This window comes from Mirounga angustirostris, unplaced genomic scaffold, assembly GCF_029215605.1.
Source record: "Mirounga angustirostris isolate CCGP_5_RB_7025 unplaced genomic scaffold, mMirAng1.0.hap1 SCAF_4, whole genome shotgun sequence".
NCBI classification, from domain to species: domain Eukaryota; kingdom Metazoa; phylum Chordata; class Mammalia; order Carnivora; family Phocidae; genus Mirounga; species Mirounga angustirostris.
The window spans coordinates 128,267,682-128,277,884 of record NW_026991712.1 but is presented as its reverse complement, the minus strand read 5'-3'; the positions used below and the strand labels follow the sequence as shown (position 1 = coordinate 128,277,884).

The following is a 10,203-nucleotide window of genomic DNA, read 5'->3' as shown; positions in this document are numbered from 1 at the left end:
CAAACAAGGAATAAAAGTTGATTTTCTTAATTCAATAATAGTTATCTACCAAAAAATCTACAGCAAACTCACCCTTAATGATAAAATCTTAGAAGCATTCCCTTTAAAATAAAGAACAGTGGTATCCATGATCATTGCTTATATTGAACACTTAACTGACATCCTAACCAGCAGAGCAAATATAAAAAGGAAATAAAGGCTTATGATTATTGGAAAAGAGAAAACAAAATTGTATATATTTGCAGATGATGATATTGTCTGTTTAGAAAACAAAAAGAATCCATAGATAAATGATTATAATCAATAAGAAAGTTTAGCATAGTAATTGAACCTGTGATCATTCTGTAAATATCAACTGCATTTCCACACACAAGTAACAGAAAATGCTAATTTAAAAAGATAACATTTATATAAGCAAAGATAAGACATTGGGAAGACCTAAGTTAATAAAAACATATGATGTTCATGGGGATAAAGAGACTCAATATCATAAAGATGGCAATTCTCGGGGCGCCTGGGTGGCTCAGTCGTTAAGCGTCTGCCTTCTGCTCAGGTCATGATCCCAGAGTCCTGGGATTGAGCCTCACATCAGGCTCCCTGCTCCTCAGGAAGCCTGCTTCTCCCTCTCCCACTCCCCCTGCTTGCGTTCCCTCTCTCGCTGTGTCTCTATCAAATAAATAAATAAAATCTTAAAAAAAAAAGATGGCAATTCTCACCCAATTTTATCAATAAATTCAATACAATTTCAATAAGCATCTCAACAAGGCTTTGGAAGGATTCTAAAATTTATGAAAGAGCATGAAGCCCAAGAATATCTCACATACCTGAGAAAGAATAGGTGGAAATTTGTGCTATTATATATCAAGACATTATAAAGCTATAGAAGTTAAGTATGTTTGTTGCAGCTGGTTAAACATCTGCCCTCGGCCTTAGGTCATGATCCTGGCGTCCTGGGATCCAGCCCTGAATCAGGCTCCCTGCTCAGTGGGGAGTCGCTCAGTGGGGAGTCTGTTTATCCCTCCCCCTATACCCCTCCCTGCTGGCTCATACTCTCTCTCTCTCTCTCAAATAAATAAGATCTTTAAAATGAAAAAAAAATTTTGAAGAAGTATGTTTGCTATTGCAAAAAAATAGATAAATTGACTGATAGAATAGAATCTCCCCACCCAAATAGATTGATTCAGATATGAACATCTAATAAAGAGTTAGGGGCGCCTGGGTGGCTCAGTCACTAAAGCATCCAACTCTTGATTTCAGCTCAGGTCATGATCTCAGGGTCATGAGATCGAACCCGGCATCAAGTTCCCCGCTAAGTGGGGAGTCAGCTTGAGATGCTCTCTCTCTTCCCTCTGCCTCTCCCCCTGCTCAAGCTCTCTCTCTCTCTCTCTCTCTCTCTCATAAATAAATAAATCTTAAAAAAGAGAGTCATACAGAACATTGGGGGGAAGGAGAACTTTCTAACAAATAATACTGAGACAATTAGTTATCCACTAGGAAGAAAAATAATCTCCACCATACATTAATATCAATTACAGATGAATTAAAACTTAAATGTTAAAGGCATAATCTTAAAACTTTGGAGGCAAGACAAAAGCATGCTTCATGCATTTGGACAGAAAAGAATTTCTTAGACAGAACACTGTACAGAGATGCCGAATCACTATGTTGTACACCTGAAACTAATGTAACATTGTGTGTCAACTATACTCAAATAAAAAAAAAAAATTAAGACATAAACAAGTATTCTCCCCTCAAAGATGAATAAAAATTTGTTAACGCACACATAAAAAGTTGATCAATCTTAATAATCAGGAAAATGCAAATTTAGACCACAATGAGATACCATTTAACACTGGCAAAAAATAAGATACTTGACAATATAGAATGGCAGAAATTCTCATCTATCCTGCTAGCAAGAGGGTAAATTTATACAACTACCTTGAAAAGCAATTTGTCATTATCAAATAAAATTAAAGCTTCCCCCCCCCCAAAAAAATAAAGCTTCCCTTATCCTATAAGCTGGCAATTCTATTTCTGGGTTTATAAATCCTAGCCTAGAGAAACTCTTGCATTAGTTTACTGGGAGACATGTACAAATATATTCACAGCAGCATTATTTGTAATAGCAAAAGAACTGGAAACAACCCAAATATTCATCAACAGGGAAAGGGATAAATACACTGTTGAAATAGACATACAATAGGGCGCCTGGGTGGCTCAGTTGGTTAAGCGACTGCCTTCGGCTCAGGTCATGACCCTGGAGTCCCGGGATCGAGTCCCACATTGGGCTCCCTGCTCAGTGGGGAGTCTGCTTCTCCCTCTGACCTTCCTCCCTCTCATGCTCTCTGTCTCTCATTCTCTCTCTCTCAAATAAATAAATAAAATCTTTAAAAAAAAAAAAAGAAATAGACATACAATAGAATATTATACATCAGTGAAAACGAATAAACACTGCTACCTGGATGAATCTTAGAAATATAACCATACAGTGAAAAAAAGCTGAGTGCATAGGACTCCATGCAGTTTATACCATTTCATAAAGCTCAAAAATAAGCAAAACTAAATATATATGTGTATGTATGTAAATATATACGTATGTATACAGTCATATATATATGAGATAAAATGGAAAAATGGGGAGACAAATTAAAAACACAAACTACAGGATGGCGGTTACCCTGGGGAGGAGGAAAGGGGCAAAATAGGGAAGGTACAAACTTAGAGATCCAACAATATTAATCATTTTAGTTCTTAAATTGGATGCTAGTTACTTAGGTGTTTATTATCATGTTCCATATCTTACATATAGCTTAAAAATTATCTTTTATATGTATCAAATATTGCATTATAAAAACATTTTTAAGAGAGAGAGAATAGGAGGTAAGGACGTAGAAACAGCATATGCAGCCATCTTACCTAGAGTCTTAACCATAAAGATGAGAGGAAAGAAATAGGGCTAAAGGTGGAAGAGGACAAGGGAGTAAGAAAGCATTCTATTATTTTGCTTTTATTCATTTGTTTTTTATTTGTTTTTAAATACAGCATGCTTTTATGCAATAGAGATGATAACAAGTAACAGAGGAATGATTGATGATGCAAGAGAGAGAAGATAATTACAAGAGGAAAGTTCTCGGTTAGGAAAGAGGAAATGGGAGTGCCTAAGTGGAGGGGTCCATCTTTTTATTTTTAATTTTTTTTTATTCTTATATTATCCCCATACATTACATCATTAGTTTTAGATGTAGTGTTCCATGATTCATTGTTTGTGCATAAGACCCAGTGCTCCATGCAGAATGTGCCCTCCTCAATACCCATCACCAGGCTAAGCCATCCTCCCAGCACCCTCCCCTCTAGAACCCTCAGTTTGTTTTTCAGAGTCCATCGTCTCTCATGGTTTGTCTACGGAGGGGTCCATCTTATAAGGTGGCAGAGAAAGTTCACTTGTTTTAACAGATGGGAAGGCAGAGTAGATATAGCTAAATATATTTGTTGATGGGAAGATTACGACATTCTCCTCTAAGTAGCTCTATTTTCTCTGTGAAATATGAAGCAGGGTTATAAGCTGGTAGTGAGGTGGGGTAGGTAAAAGAAGGAACACTGGAGATTTGAGGAGACAAGAGAAGGCGGGAAATGATTAACTTTGAGGGTAGAGGAGAAATTTGAACAAGAAAATGTAAGGAGACATCCTCCTTGATGCACATTCTTTTGACATTTCCCACCCACCTCACTGACCACTCTGTATCAATTCTCCTTTGCTGGATTTCTCTCCTTTTCCTGATCTCTGAATATTAGAATTCCTGAGCTCAGTCCTCAGATATATTCTCTTTGTTATATTCTTATGTGAATCCATCTAGTCCCTGGGCTTTAAATACCATCCACACACTAAAGACTCACAAATTGGAATGAGCATGTGTCTAAAACAATTTTTTTATTTTTCTGCCCATTCTTCTCTGCCCAGTCCTCTACTGTTCAGTAGACAGTATCACCATTCATCCAGATGCCCAGAGCCAAAACCCAGTTTTTCCCTATATTTATCTTTATCTCATACCTTACATCCAATCCATCAACAACTTACATAAGCTTTACCTTCAAAATATACCCCAAATCTAATCCTCACCACCTCCATCACTACTATCCTGCTCTAAGACACCATTATACCCTTTCTATATCACTACAACAGCTTCCCTGCCTCCATATGAATTCCTGTGGGAATTCATAGTGCCTGGATAGATAAGCTTCAAGTGAAATAAGTCTCTGTGAGACCGACTGAAAAGCAAAGGAGGAGTGCCTGGAACGCTGGGTCTCCTTTAAAGTCTCTGAGCTAAAGCAGCCAGATCCTTCCTGTGGTTCAATGCTCTCACCTAGGGAGTAAATGTTTAACTTAGATGAGAACACTCTCACCTGATGGTCACGTATTCATCATACCCTTAGCCTGCACACAGGTCACAAACACCGCTTGCTTCAATCATGCCTTGCCCCATATGTCTGTCTTGATTATGAAAGTCTAACATTCCTTTCTATTTTTCTGCTCTTACTTGATGTATAGATAAGACTTGTAATAAAAGTGGAGACTAAATCCGGCTCGGGACCTTTCACCACTAGAGCGACTGGTCTCTTCACCCTCTTCTTTCTCCTATTTAGGTGTCTGGAGTAATCTTTTCATTCACCACCTCAGGGTTTGCTGGCCAAACCCAGCACAGTCCTATAGAAGGTACCCTGGACTGGACATTAGAAAATTCAGAGCAGATTCCTTATTTGGTCTCTGATTAGTATAGAGACCTGTTACTTAATAATTCTGTTAAATAAAAACAGCTGCCCTAATTTACTTCCAAAGAATTCTCTATGAATAAGTTCTTTATGGGTAATTAGAATTATTGAAACAGGAGCTATAAAATGTTCTTTTTATCAACATTATTAGAGGGGCTATTGAGATCTTTCATTGATTTCTTTGAACCTGGAGGAAAATTTCATAAAATTCCAAGTGAATTTAATATAGATTTTGTAGAGTAGGAATAATTTTCATAATTATTGAAATTTTTGAATATTGAAATTATTGCTTTACCTCCTACTACTTTGTTTATATAAGTATTTTATCTAAGTATAATTCACATGCAATATTTTATTACTTTCAGATATACAACATAGTGGTTTGAATACCTTCTGATACTTTGATAATGTAATAATTATGTCTCAGGGTAAATAATATAGGAAGTGTTTTGATAGAAATATTTTTTTAGTAATCTTGAGATGCTGGAAGTCTGTATGTGGGGTGGCTGTCCTGATTTTCAAAAGGAAAGAAGATAGATTCTGAATACTGATCCAAACAAAATTATTCAGTAGACTATTAAGTACAGAGCATATAAACCTTTCTTAAAAATGAAGGTGGGGGCGCCTGGGTGGCTCAGTCGTTAAGCGTCTGCCTTCAGCTCAGGTCATGATCCCGGGTCCTGGGATCGAGCCCCGCATCGGGCTCCCCGCTCAGTGGGAAGCCTGCTCTCCCTCTCCCACTCCCCCTGCTAGTGTTCCCTGTCTCACTGTCAATCTCTGTCAAATAAATAAAGTCTTAAAAAAAAATGAATATATACAATGGAATATTATGCAGCCATCAAAAGGAATGAGATCTTGCCATTTGCAACGACGTGGATGGAACTAGAGGGTATTATGTTGAGTGAAATAAGTCAGAGAAAGACATGTATCATATGATCTCACTGATATGAGGAATTCTTAATTGCAGGAAACAAACTGAGGGTTGCTGGAGTGGGGGGTGGGGTGGGAGGGATGGGGTGACTGGGTGATAGACACTGGGGAGGGTATGTGCTCTGGTAAGCGCTGTGAATTGTGCAAGACTGTTGAATCTCAGATCTGTACCTCTGAAACAAATAATGCAATATATGTTAAGAAAAAAAAAAAAGAAGAAGAAGAAGGTAGCGGGAGGGGAAGAATGAAGGGGGGGAAATCGGAGGGGTAGACGAACCATGAGAGACAATGGACTCTGAAAAACAAACAGGGTTCTGGAGGGGAGGGGGGTGGGAGGATGGGTTAGCCTGGTGGTGGGTATTGAGGAGGGCACATTCTGCATGGAGCACTGGGTGTTATGCACAAACAATGAATCATGGAACACTTCATCTAAAACTAATGATGTAATGTATGGGGATTAACATAAGAATAAAAAAAAATTTTAAAAAAAATGAAGGTGGTCATCACATCACCCAGTTACCCTATCCCCCCCACCCACCTCCCCTCCGCACCCCTCAGTTTGTTTCCTAGAGTTCAGAGTCTCTCATTGTTTGTCTCCCTCTCTGATTTCTTCCCATTCAGTTTTCCCTCCCTTCCCCTATGATCCTCTGTGCTGTTTCTTATATTCCACATATGAGTGAAAACATATAATTGTCTTTCTCTGACTGACCACTGTGTGTTATATGCAGCTAATGAATAACTGAACTCTATATCTGAAACTAATGATGTACTATATGTTGGCTAATTGAATTTAAATTAAAAAAAGAAGAAAAATGAAGGTGATGACTTCTAGAGGTAAACTTAAAAATAAATTCAAGCTAAGTTTACCTCACTTTCTCTTTCCTTTCTCTCCTCCTCTTTATTGGAATTTTTCTTGCCTTGTCTGCCTTTGTTGTTTGTTTAACCAAATTGATAAATCAGTTCAAGTGTATCAAAATAAATATATCTAGGGTTCCTTAAGTCAGTTTTGCTTTACATCATCCCTGAATAGCTTGAGAAATATGAGCTGAGTGATAGCACAATTAGATAAAATTATAATTGGCAAAGCTTAACCTTACAAAAAGAATGAATCTGTAACAACCCAGGAAGAGGCATCGAGTTTTGAAGTATTTTTATCAATTACTCAAATTAAGATACAAAATAATATTTAATCACATATGTAAATGACTCAAAGCTGAAAGAGATAATGAATGCTTCCCATCTCAGTGAATGACATTACCATTCATCCAGTTCAGTCCTCTCCCACCACCTGGAATAATTAGGCTAAGTTGCTGAAACAAAGCATTCCAAAAATACAGTGACTCAACCAGGATAGGAAATGATCTCCATCATGCATAAAAATGCAAAGTGAGTAGAATCGAGCCAAGGGGGGAGACTCTGCTCCACAAGGTCACTGAAGAACCTAAGTTTTTCCTATCTTCTGCCAGCCCTTAAGTTGATGTTTAAGTCTGCATAAGTGGAAATTGGATCATCAGCACCACATCCATGTTCGAGTCCAGGGCAAGCAGCTTTGTATTTTAGGAAAGGACCCGGATGTTGGTCCAAATTTAGTCCATAATCACATCCAACTAAAAGGGAGCTTGACCAATGCAGACTCTAGCTAGGTGGTCACGAATAGGGTTCAAAGTCAGGGTGGGGTAGGTGGTACTATCTCTAGAAGGAAGAAAAGAAACGTAGATACTGGGGACAACTAGGGGTTTCTGTCACACATGTCCCAAAATCCAATTAATTCATCACCAGGTTAGGTCTGTGGGCCTCCCGTATATTTCACAAAAACTCCCATTTGCCCATTTACTTCCATCTTCCCTGTCACATCCCTTGTCTGAAGTATCATCACATATGACCTGTTTTATTACAATAGCCTCCTAACTGGGTTCTTATATTTGCACTCTCCTTTGCTCCCAAATCAATTGTTTTGTTACAGTCATTTTAAAGTGCAAATCTAATCATGTCACAACTCTGATTAAAACCTTTCAATTGCTTCTCGTTGCTCTTAGGATTCAGTAAGGAGAACACTAAAGTCCTACATAGTTTACCCTCTTCTCTTTTTTTTTTTTCTCATTAAACTTTTGTTTTAATGGGTCTCAAAATTCTGTGACAGATTTTTGGTCAAGTTGTTTCCATTAAAAAGTACTGATTTTAAAAACTAATAAAACTACCACACACACACAAAAAAACAAATGGTCCACAAAACATTCCCCTTTCCTTCTGAAGGTTTTACAATGCATTGTTATCATTAACCAGTCTTTTACTATTAAACTTAAATGGCCAATTGACACAAACAGTTCTGAGACTGTTCTTCAACCACTGATTAAGACTGGGGTGGCAGGTATTGGGGATAATATTCATTTAGCCTTCTGAGCTTTCTGGGCAGACTCGGTGACCTTGCCAGCTCCAGCTGCTTTCTTGTCCACTGCTTTGATGACACCCACAGCAACCGTCTGTCTCATGTCACGAACAGCAAAACGTCCCAGAGTAGGATAGTCAGAGAAGCTCTCATCACACATAGGCTTGCCAGGAACCATATCAACAATGGCAGCATCACCAGATTTCAAGAACTTGGGACCATCTTCCAGCTTTTTTCCAGAACGACAATCTACCCCTTCAGCTCAACAAACTTGCAAGCAATGTGAGCTGTGTGAACATCCAGCACAGGGGCATATCCAGCACTGATTTGGCCTGGATGGTTCAGGATAAGCACCTGAGCCGTGAAGCCAGCTGCTTCCATGGTGGGTCATTTTTGCTGTCACCAGCCACATTGCCACAACGAACATCTTTGACAGATACGTTCTTGACACTGAACCCCACACTGTCCCCAGGAAGAGCCTCACTCAAAGCTTCATGGTGCATTTCAACAGACTTCACTTCAGCTGTAACATTGACCGGAGCAAAGGTGACCACCATGCCAGGTTTAAGAACACCAGTCTCGACTCGGCCCACAGGGACAGTACCAATACCACCAATTTTGTAGACGTCCTGGAGAGGCAGACGCAAAGGCTTGCCAGTTGGACGAGTTGGTGGCAGAATGCAATCCAGAGCTTCAAGCAGTGCGGTTCCACTGGCATTCCCATCTTTACGGGTGACTTTCCATCCCTTGAACCAAGGCATGTTAGCGCTTGGCTCCAGCATGTTGTCACCATTCCAACCAGAAATTGGCACAAATGCTACTGTGTCAGGGTTGTAGCCAATTTTCTTAACGTAGGTGCTGACTTCCTTAACGATTTCCTCATATCTCTTCTGGCTGTAGGGTGGCTCAGGGGAATCCATCTTGTTAACACCAACAATTAGTTGTTTTATACCCACTGTGTAAGCCAGAAGGGCTTGCTCACGGGTCTGTCCATTCTTGGAGATACTGGCTTCAAATTCACCGACACCAGCAGCAACAATCAGGACAGCACAGTCAGCCTGAGATGTGCCTGGAATCATGTTTTCGATAAAGTCTCTGTGTCCTGGGGCATCAATGATGGTCACATAATACTTGCTGGTCTCGAATTTCCACAGGGAGATATCAATGGTGATACCACGTTCACGTTCAGCTTTCAGTTTATCCAAGACCCAGGCATACTTGAAGGAGCCCTTTCCCACCTCAACAGCCTCCTTCTCAAATTTTTCGATAGTTCTTTTGTCGATCCCACCACATTTGTAGATCAGATGACCAGTAGTGGTAGACTTGCCCGAATCTACGTGTCCAGTGACGACGATGTTGATGTGAGTCTTTTCCTTTCCCATTTTGGTTTAGGTTGAGCAGTGGTTTTCACCACACCTGTGTTCTGGTGGCAAGCCCGTTGCGAAAAAGCTATTTTACCCTCTTTTCCTCTGGTCTCACCTCTCATTCTCCTCTCTCCATCCCACTCCCTTTCTCCGTAACCCAGGCACATTTGCCTTCTCTGTTTCTCACCCACAGAATGCTCTCACCTGCCACAAATATTTTGAATTTGCTAGTCCCTCTGATAAGAATGTTCTCCTCCATTTGCCTCACTGACTCATACATCAGCTCTCAACCCAAACTGCTTTCTCAGGGAAAGTTTCCCAGTCACAGATGATGCTGATCCCTTATTATACACTGTCATAGCACTCTGTAATTTTGTCACTGTTTGTAATTATACATTTATTTTTGTGATTATTTGAGCTAGGGAAATCTGCAGCTTTCAATGATGTCTTTCCATGTCTGGGCGCAGACATTCACAAGGCTGGCCTGGTTTACAGAGAAAGACCTTAAATTACAGCTTCTGATAATATTAGCTTTCCTTTTTCATTTTTTGACAGAAAATGAACCTTACCTTTTTCAATCTCCCTTAGCTATGAATCTAGGTGGCAGGTAACTGGGATAGCTAGCCCATGTGGCTCTCCTTTATGCACCACTCCCATGGAGTCTTAGGGTGTAGAATGGGAACTGACCTTGGGTGTGGAACTTGGACTCCACAGGAACATTCCTCACTTCTATAGCCTTCCCCTGCCCCTGTGTCT

General features: G+C 39.7%; 1 pseudogene across 1 annotated transcript; it reads right to left on the bottom strand.

Moving 5' to 3' along the window:
* Positions 1–8,053: 8,053 nt before the first annotated feature.
* LOC123842272 (elongation factor 1-alpha 1-like) lies at positions 8,054–9,534 on the bottom strand (annotated as a pseudogene). The gene has a single exon (XR_010410895.1). The product of XR_010410895.1 is annotated as an elongation factor 1-alpha 1-like (transcript).
* Between the last annotated feature and the right edge of the window lie 669 nt (positions 9,535–10,203).